This window comes from Trichechus manatus, unplaced genomic scaffold (genome assembly GCF_000243295.1).
Source record: "Trichechus manatus latirostris isolate Lorelei unplaced genomic scaffold, TriManLat1.0 scaffold00007, whole genome shotgun sequence".
NCBI lineage: Eukaryota > Metazoa > Chordata > Mammalia > Sirenia > Trichechidae > Trichechus > Trichechus manatus.
In genome coordinates, this window is record NW_004443943.1 from 9,338,577 (window position 1) to 9,349,702 (window position 11,126).

An 11,126-nucleotide genomic window follows, 5' to 3' on the forward strand; every position below is an offset into this window, starting at 1 on the left:
AAAAAAAAAAAAAAAAACTACAGCAGCCCTCCACACCCAAAAAGGCAAATCCAGAGTTAAGCAGTTGCTAGTTTGTTTACAGCAGTTCAAACATGTCAAGACCACCACTGATTGCCTTTACCTTGCCTTTATAGTGATAAGGTTGCTGCTATCTTTCCAGAAATTACATCCACACTTAAAGCAAGAAGAAAGGAAAGTGTGTACCAAAGATGGTAACCCTCTTCACTGGGAAGGCCAAACTTTCCCAGAAGCACACTCAGATTTTTCCCTTTACACTTTTGGCTCAGAATCATATGGGCACTCTTAGCTGCAAGGCAAGCAGGAAAAACAAGTATCTGGCATTCCTCCCTTTCGTGTAGAAAGGACTGAGAGCAGTTTAAAAGTGCCCAGTAAACAGTGTTTGTCCTATTGACATCCAAACAGAATTATAAGTATTATATAAAAAATTTGAGAAATACAGAAGGTGGGTTTACACAATATACATCTTATATTTATTTTCTATGTTAATAATATAATTAAGGAAAACAAATTGTCTTTTTAAATAGGGTAAAGAAAGTTATAACTAAGTGATACAACTGGGACCTATGAGACTGGGATGTGACAAAACATTCAACAGCCTTTCCATTTGAAACTAGATTACCATCTTTTTAGATTAAATGTTTATTTGTGGTTTATGATAAGTGTATTGTAATATGGAAATGGTAGAAAAATTCTGAAAACGTGCAGTCAACGTTCTGAAATAGAATTTCAGGTCCACCATTTATTAGCTATTTGGTTGTACTAAAGTTATTTAGCTACACGGGTATTAGACTCCCTTTAATCTTTTCTAAAATGAGAATATTAATACTTGTCCTTCACACTGTGCAGGTTTGTTGCAAGGCCCAAATGAAATGATATTTTTAAGTTGCTTCATCATCAGTAAAACACTCAAAGGCCTCTCATTCATATATGTATATATATATATGTGTGTGTGTGTGTATTTATACATATATAAATATATGTGTATATGTATATACATATTTGCTGTTGTTAGGTGCCATCGAGTTGGTTCCAGTTCGTAACAACCCCTATGTACAAGAGAAAGAAACACTGCCTAGTCCTTCACCATCCTCACAATCATTGTTATATTTGAGCCCACTGTTATAGCCACTGTGTCAATCCATCTCACTGAGGATCTTCCTCTCCTTTACCAAACATGATGTCCTTCTCCAGGGACTGGTCCCTCCTGATAACATGTCTATCTATCTAGTGCTACTATAACAGAAATACCACAAGTGGATGGCTTCAACAAACAGAAGTTTGTTCTCTCACAGTCTAGTAGGCTAGAAGTCCGAATTCAGGGTGTCAGCTCCAGAGGAAGTCTTTCTTTCTCTATTGGCTCTGGAGGAAGGTCCTTGTCATCAGTCTTCCCCTTGTCTAGGAGCTTCTCTGCACAGGGACCCTAGGTCCAAAGGACGCTCTTTGCTTCTGATGTTGCTTTCCTCGTGGTATGAGGTCCCCTACTCTCTACTCACTTTCCTTTTATCTCTTGTAAAATAAAAGGTGGTGCAGGCCACACCCCAGGGAAACACCCTTTACATTGGATCAGGGATGTGACCTGAGCAATGGTGTTACATCCCACCCTAATCTTCTTCAACATAATCCAATCGTGCCTCTTAACCACAGGCAGAGATTAGAATTTACAATATATAGGAAAATTATATAAATCACAAAATGGGGGACAACCACACAGTACTGGGAATCCTGGTCTAACCAAGTTGATACATATTTTTGGGGGACACAATTCAGTCCATGACAGTGTCCGAAGAATACAAGACAAAGTCTTTCCATCCTTGCATGTAAGGAGCATTCTGGCTGAACTTCTTCCAAAACAGATTTGTGTGTGTGTGTGTGTGTGTATACCCGCACACACATATACGTACAAACACACACACACACACAAGTAGATACACATCATACTATTGTCTCACAACTCAGTCTTTTGAGATTATCAATGCCCAGGTATAGATATATACCCAATACCTCTGACAGTTTCTGTCACTCAGTTGGTTTTCCTACTTAAACTAAATTGAATCATGTTATTAGGTGCTGCTTCTTTAATGAATTACATCTATTTCTCACTTCTGAAATGTTTATCTCTGACACCAAGCCCTCTGAAAGCCTGTCAGATATAATCAGCTGTGATTCATTTTGTCTGAACATTGAAGTTCACATACTAAACTTAGAGAAACTGGTAGTGGAGCTCCTTCTGTCTTGGAATATGATCAATACCTTGAATGATGTTTGGGTCATTAATAATGAGGAGAGTTTCCCTTTACAAGGTAAACAGGAGATGTTACTCTTTGAGATGTGTAAGTCAATGATCTTATTTTCCCCTCCACCGTATTTCTGTCTTATTCTGTTAATGTCTATCTTGTCAGTAGCATCCTAAAGAATTAGTATTCACACGTGAGGTCAAAAATCCAAACCCAGCACTCAATGACACTACTTGTATATAATGATTTTAAATTGAATGAATGCCAAATGTATAAGAAGGAAAAAAAAAAAAAACACATACCTATTCTTATATGTATATATTATCTTGAATATGTAGAATAATTGATTCACCAATAATATACATTAATTTATGTGCAATATGTTTATAACAATTTTTCTATATACATATCCCTATCTATAATTAAAAACACTTCCTCCACATATGTTTTAAGATCCTTTATAGTGAAAGTAAGAGAAAACATAATTCAAATTGCATACATAATAAAGCATATTTACTGAATTATGAATCTAAAAGTCCAGAATTACTCTTCAGGCTTTAGGGAAGGTTGATCCAGAAACTTAGTGATATTATCATCTTTCAGCTTTGACTTCATTGGTGATGGATTCATTTAAGTCAGGCTTCCCTCATAATCTCAGTCAAACTTCCATCAACTCTTAGTGTCACATATGCTCGCAAATTTGAGTCTGTAGTATTCTCAAGGAAGTTGGGAATTCTGCTCTGGTTAGCCCATCCTTGTTACGTGTCCACCCCTAAACTAACCAATGACTATGGTCAGGTGAATGGAAAGTGCTATGGATTTAGCATAGGTTATGCACTCCACCTCTGTATGGAATTCACAGCAAGGATCCTGAGAATCAAGAGATCCCCAAACAGATTGCAACTCATAAAAAGGAAGGGAAGAATGCCAGAGTGGTGTCAGTAAATTCCACTCTACTTTCATAAGAGAATCAATTTTCAATATGCACATGGGTATTATTAATGTCTGGATTCTAACCCCTGTTGTAAAGAACAAAGAGGGGTATTCTCCCATGAGCATATGGCATGATATTATTGTCATGAACTATTAGGCTGAACCCATAAAATTACCATTTGGGGGGTCAAAATGGTAAAACTTCAGCAATTTCATATGCTTCCACATAATAAAAAGGAGCCTTAATAGAAAACTGGCCATGAATGTTTGGACTATTACAAAGATCACTATCATCACTAAGTATGATATTCTCCAATGTTAAACTAATTTAATAACTCTATGCACAGTGGATCCCATTCATTTTCCTAGGCATATTTATTTTCTTAATTTATAACAAAAATTTCAGCCAAAAAGAAAGGTCTTAAATTTAGGATTTTTAAAATTTTTTTTATTGCTTTACTGCTCAAAGCAGGCCTTCAGTATAAGTATCCTTAAGCATATTTCCCAGAAATAAATTATTTTGCAGTTCTCATTGATTAACTGTGCTCAATGGATCCCTGATCTATCCATTATTATATGCAAGAAACAGGCCCCAGTTTTGTTTTCTTTTTTCCCCTGGGGATAACATAAGCTCTCTTCATGAGTTCCCTGCTATGTTCATTTGTTCCTGCTCTCTATGGCAAGTCCTCTCTGACTTTCCTGTGTAATGTGACCCTACCTCTGGCTTGGTTAGCCGCTGAATCATGTGGATAGCACGTTAGTGAAAATATCTACATTCCAGCCCCTTGCAATAATATGTGATCTTTACTGCCAAATGCATATCAAAACATGGTTGTAAAATTATTATTTAAGGCCTTTCACTTTTAATTTCTGTAGATATACTAAGTGCATTATGGCATAAGCCCATGTGCTCAGAGAAACTCATGGACATTGCTAGCATCCATGGGGTAGCTCCAAGTGGAAAAGATCTTTAAGGAAAAAACCTTAATGATAATGTTTCTGTGTCTACCAAAGTTGTTAAAAGTGTTCATTCAACACGGCTTCTGAGGACTTTGGTGATAAATATTTTTCTTTGCCCATTTATGAGGCCTAAAAGAGATTTTTTCTTTCTTTTTCTTTTTTTTGCATTAGTTACCAGAAATCTCAGAGCCAAATTTGTGATCATTTTCTTAGAATGGTATGTAAGATCTTTGGTGTTTATTTTATTTCACCCATCCTTCTTCCAATTTCCTAACTTTTTTGTTAAAAATAACACTTTTCCTATTAATCAAAAAGAAGGTGAAACATAGAAAACAGAAAAAAAAAATTATGAAAAAAACAAAAACAATCAAACACCACACTTATATTCTTTATTCACTAATGTAGCCACTGTTAAATTTAGGCATGTGTTCTGTAAATTAGACTTATTTATGACAACATGTTGCACTGTTTTATTGTAAATCTCTTAAAATTCTCTTTGCAATTATGTGGTACCTATACTTCTATACCTATCTACATCTACATGTTCAGGTCCTGTCTCTCCCTTCTTTTCTCCCTTTGGTGGCTGCAAGAAATAAGAACAATGGTTGTCTTAGAGCATCAGGCTATCACTATCCCAATAGTCTTAATTTAACTCCTGAACATGTCAAGGAAGTGAACTTTCTCACCTTGCAACCTGAGAACCAGTCCTTCAATAATACTAATGGATAGAGAAGACAAAGCAGCTATCACTGATAGTTCACACCGATTTATTTACATTGACTAAAGGAGAATTGGCCAGAGGTAGAAAGAAGATATCAGTAATACCCTAGAAGTTTTTAAATGTGCATGCTTGGGCTTATATATTCTTATGGGACCAAAAAAAAAAAACTCTACTTTTTATGTTACTTTCTATGACTCCACCAAATTACTCATCAGATGCCTTTTTCAGGGTGATGCACTTTCTTAGTCATTCCTGAAAGCTGCCTACTTCCATGCCTAAAATAGGAGTAATGTGGTAACCTAGACTTCACATTTGTAGCTGCCATGCCCCACCCTATGTTATAACCTTTATACTAGTTGTTTACTTTGAACTAAGAGCTAAGTATTAAGCTCCTATAACCCAAATTTTACAGTGTGAAACACTGACTTTTAACAAATTTTAAGTAAAATTTGTATTTTTTTAATGTGAACCTATACTTATTAGTTGTTTCTGCTTATCTCCAAAGTATCAATAGTTTGTGTATTTTCTTCTTTATTTGCATTGTTACTCTATTCATATGTGTGTGTATATATATATGTGTGTGTGAATACTGATTTTTGTCCATGCATACAAATCCACATTGGAATTTGCAAATACATTTTTTAAAAGTTGGTATCTTTTGTCTCTAACATCGTATTTTTACGCAAATAACGTGCACATTATACATTGTTTGCATACCTTGCAACCCCCATGTGGTATTTTCTTAAATGTACTATACTATACCAGTATTTTTTTTACATGTTGCTGACTTCAGTTTATTTTTCTTAACCACGGATTTAGCGTTAAGCCTTCGTCTTCGTGCCGTTAATGCGGAGGTTTGGTTTCCAGCACCAGACCCTCACCAGCCTATCCTCAAGTTTCTAAAGTAGCCTCTCCCCGGGCAGGATTCCTTCCCTGTTCTACAAAACCGCTTTATCCAGTGCAGGAAGAAATCACTTCTACTGCCCCAGAAAAAAGCCCTTGCCAGGGCAGCCAGTCCCACCCCAGGAGGTGTGTGAGTCTGCACACCCTAAACATGAGAGGCAACTCAGGTGGGCGTGGCTGGCGCGCCACAGCTGCCCCCATTTCGCCGCCATCTGGCTGGCTGGCCGCTGTGCTAGGGCTATTTGAATCTCCTGCCCAAACAGACGCGGGCAAAGGGATCGCGCATCCCTATCTTGGGTGAGATGGGTCCAACTGGCCGGCTGGGGGGTCCTGCCACCTGGCATCATGTGGGGCCGGCACTGAGAGACGTGGGTCCGTGGAGGCAACGCCCCTGCTGTCCGCGTGACCAGCCTGTCCTCAGGCTGTGGCAGCCCTGCTCGAAGCCCTTTGCCCGACCCTCTGCCAGTCTCCAGCACAATGTACCTGGGCGCAGATCGGCTAGAAGGAACTCCACTGCTCTCAGGCTGGGCTGTGAACTGCCCGGGAACAAACATACAGTTTCCATTGTTTTTCAATTGGTACTGGGGTACTGCCAAACTCAATCCATGACTTCTTGACCATAGCTTTTACCATTATTATACAAATACGATCATGAGTAACATTTTTGGACTATTGTATGACGGTGAATGAGGCCAAAATTCACTTCTGGAAATGTCACAAGACATGCATGGTATATGCATAGGTGCACGATGCCAGAACTTTGTTTATATAATTTTGTCATTTCTGTGCAGTATATGTGTATGCATGTTGTTTATGTGGGTGTGTTATTGTGAAATAAATAGATACTACTTTTGTTTTCAGTATAATATGGATATATATATATAATCTCCAGAGGATTTCTGGATAACTTGAGACTTTGAAGTCTGCAAAGTTTTCATAGTTAATTATTGAAAATAACTAGTAGTTTTTTCTTCAGTCCAAATATTCGTAGCTATTAAATCAACGAAAAGCTAGAAAGACTTTATTTCTCGTAAGTATACTATTTTAATTTTTAAATGACCTCAAACACCCTCATAAATAAATGCACATTAAAAAAAATTTACTTAAGTACTATAAAAATTTCCTTCACTTTAATGCTTCAGTTTAACTCCTTGTCATCTCTAAGGTTTTCTTAACATATATACAAATAATGTATTATTCAGAAATTAGGCTGCTTGGTAGGAAAATTATATAGAAATTACCTATATGATGAAATTTTACAATGTAATTTCTCTATATGTAAAATTGAGCAATAGATTTAGTCACTTTGAGGACTCAATTGTTTTTAATGAGAAAGCCAATTTTTAATTGTTTACATGTGATTCACTCACCATAAGGATTTGACAATTTCTGGATTTTGTCCATAGTTACAACAATTCCTTGGCTGACTTGTTTGAGTAGAACATGTTGCCTTATTTTAAACATAGGCACATCATGGCTGAGGCATCATTTAGGCTATAAAGTGACAGAGTCAGAATTTGAATCTAGATATGCCTAACTCCAATGCCCATATTCTTTTCACTGCATGAAACTGGTCCTATGGAAGATGAATGAGAAAGGAATGATGATTGATGTAGTTAAACCTGTTAAGATAATAAGCATGTGGAGGGATGATTAGAGCAAGGCCACCACTGCCTAGTAGCACTGAGGTACTTTTGTGAGAACCATAAAAGAACCCTCCTCTAAACAGAATAATTACAACTCCGCCTCCAAATAATGATTACAAAAATTCAACCACTGTGGACTAACTCATTTGGAGAGGTAGCCTTACCTTCTTCCACAGCCCCATGCTATGGTGTGCAGTTTGGTGAGTCAAACAGCAGGCTGGAATTAACCCTCCCATGTGGGAAATATAGGGCACACCACTGGGAAGAACACAATCTGTGCAGCCTTACCTTAGAAGTGATCCTGTGTTTAGGTCCTCAGTCCTGCTCTATGTATCTAGACTGCTTTTCTTTTCATTGATGGAGACATTTCAGATTGTAAATCATATGTGTGGGTAACTGGATAAAGCAGATATGTTAAATGATACAACTTGAAGACAATGATACAACTTTCACAGTGACTTTTTTTAATCATAATTTAATATTTTGGATTTTAGCCTCATTTTTTGATAAAAATCACTTATAATCTAATTATAGCATGTGCTTTTCTAAACATAAAGTTGAGTATTTCCATTGAAATAAAGAAATCACAATGATGGGATGGAAAGTGTATAACTCTAACTCTAACCAAGTCATAGAATACATATACACACACACCACACACACACATATATATGCACACATACATACATATAACCAACCCCCCCCCAAAAAAAAGAAAAACACACGATGGTTGAGTCAATTCCGACTCACAGCAACCCTATAGGACAGAATAGAACTGCCCCTTAGGGTTCCCAAGGCTGTAAATCTTTACGGAAGCTGACTGCCACATCTTTCTCCCACAGAGCAGCTGGTGGGTTCGAACCACCAACATTTTGGTTAGCAGATGAGCACTTTAACCACTGTGCCACCAGGGTTCCTTGCATACATACATATATACAAATATAAAACCACAAAGTCCTGCGCTTCCTTATTTTATGATATATTCCCTGAATTTAAGTTAAAATATTACAAATATTTAACTTTTTTTTTTTTTTTTAATGTAAGTGCTAACTGCCTTCTTAGGGCAAATTTGCATTGTTCTTTAAAAATCTAATTAAGATTTCAACCCTTCATATTTTTATATTTCCTTGAACCTGTCTTTGTCACAGTCCAGGTGCTCACCATCTCTTACTGAACTTGCTCCAATAGTTCCCTTAAAGGTCTTTCTAGCTTTGAGATTATCCTCCACATGTTCAGTGTCATCTAGCAGGGAAGAAGGACTTGAGCATTAGTCTCATCCATTTCCAGACTCGGCTCTAACATCAGTCAGTTGTGTGATCTTCGGCCTCTACCATCCTCTCCATTTGTCTCCCATTATTCTCCTTCTTCACCACTATAACTTAGACTCCAATTAACAATGAATTGAAGACATATTGGTCCACAGTTCCTAGTCCACAATTTAAAAAAAAAGAAAAGAAATTCTGACACAGATAGTTTTTTTTTTTTTTTTTTGTAATTCATTGGGTGACCTGTTTTAATACTTTTTAAAAACTGTTTACCTACTTAATGTAAATATTCATGTTTCATTGTAGAAATAATAATGCATTTGACTATGAGCACTTTAATGACATGTTTTGTAATATTCTGTTTATGGAAAAAATCTGAATTTTTGACACCCATCTATAATCAAGGTTTTTAGAAAAGTGATCTGTACTTAGAATTGGAATATTACCTAATATATCTGTGCCTCCACATACTGATCAGTTGTTGGAAAAGCTCTGTTACAACCTTAAACCACTATGTCCTTCCGCTTTTCCAATTCACTTATCAAAATCCTATATATCTTTCAAAATCCACCTGAGTCATTAATTCTTCCCTGACTCACCTCTCCTCTTTTTTGATAAGTAAACACACCCATTCTGTATCCAGTCTCTAACCTTACCACATTGTGCATATCTATTTACATGTGCATTCCTATTAGATTTTTACATGTTTGAGTACTACAATTTTGGAACTTTCATCTTTGTGTCTTCAGTTCTTAACATTCACAAAGACTTAATAAATGTTAGTTAACTTTAGTTGAATAATATTAGCCAGGGAAGATGAAAGATTCATTTTTCTTCAAAATGTTTGGCCACATTGTCGTGTGATACAGGGGACTCTGTGGATCATTATTAAATTTTTACATCTTGTTATCCCAGAAACAGTAGGGTATTGTCTTGGAGAAGGCCTAACAATATATTTTGCCTGTTTAGTAACTGCCACCTAACCCAGCAAATTGGAAAGAAATGATAACGATTACTAACACTTTGCTGTATTTTTATACATCACTAACATTTATTAGTCATACTGATTATATGGACAAGAGGCTACATTTTTAAATACTTTCTTCATTAAAGTCACTAATAGAATTTTAGCTCTCGTTTCATGACCTTCCTATCCTTATAATTTTTTGAATAATTTCAGCCTCAAAATTTTGAAAATCAGTCAATTACATTTTTCTGCTTTGCGGAGGAAAATAGTCTATCATTCCCAAGTACTTAAATGTACATTTTCAGTAGTCTCAAAATATGTTTTTCTAGATTTTAGATATGATAGAGATTACTCCGTAATGTGTAAGACAACTGAGAGAAAATAATCTTTGGCAAATATGACATTTGTTTCCCCTTCTCAGCTTTTCCACTTAAAGGAGATATGGTAGGATCTTACGAAAGGCACGATGGGGTCTGAATCATTGCTGAACAGACAGATGCTTGGCTTTATTCAAAAGTACTATCCTACTATTAACTGTGATATTCAATTTATCTACTTCAGAAGGATGAAGAGCTGAATTGACTGCAAATGTGAAATTGGGATTCCAGAGTGTCTCAGTTACTATTCAAAGATGCATTGCATTTGATTTTCTCATTTTAATATTCAACAACTTTAAAATATAACTGAGAACACTTGGCTTTTCAGTCTTGCTGTGTAAAGCATTAATAATATTTCATTCACTGCTTATATTTTCTTTCAAAGCAACTGCTAGTAACATTTGAATGCTAGTGATAGTTAACATTTTTAAAACGTATTTTAGTGTTATTTCTATTCCTCTACCATCAAGGAGTCCCGCTCATATAAGTGTACTATCATGGCATGCTCATTTTTATGTTTTATAGTATCATCTCAATGTCATGCGGTTGTGTAGGTTGCTGGTTAACAGACTGTATAATTTTTTTCCCTCCAGTTGTGATACGTCAAAAATGTAGCTTTATTATGTGCATTTAATTGAATCATTTGCCTGTGGCATATTTTTGTTGCAAATGTGACCGTAACTATAAAACAGTGATGTGTTTCTTTAGGAGCAGTCTTATATTCTGCACTTTAACTGACTAAATTTTCAGCTATCGTTCATCTTTGCTGTTGCCAAAATGCGAACAATTTACACATCAGATGAGAGGTTAATAGTGTCCCGGAACTTTCAGAAATTTTGCTTTAACACGTCGTTTTATTGTGTGTAAAAACTGTATACTACGTTCCAGTGACTAAAATTGTTTTCTCATTAAATAACGGTTTTCTTGTTCTAAACTCCCTGGTATTGGCAGATTGTCGTAAGTATTTATTGCCTCCTCAGTATCCATTCAAGCCCTTGTCTCTCTTTTCTTTTTTCTCTTAAGTTGGACTCAATTTTCCCAGCAAGTGATTTGGGTGGAATGCTCCCAAAGTAGCTTTTGGGCTCAGAGTAGTTTAGCC

General features: G+C 36.2%; 1 pseudogene; it reads right to left on the reverse strand.

Moving 5' to 3' along the window:
• The window catches only part of LOC101345170 (uncharacterized), an 86,197-nt pseudogene extending 78,597 nt beyond the window's left edge, over positions 1–7,600 (reverse strand).
• Between the last annotated feature and the right edge of the window lie 3,526 nt (positions 7,601–11,126).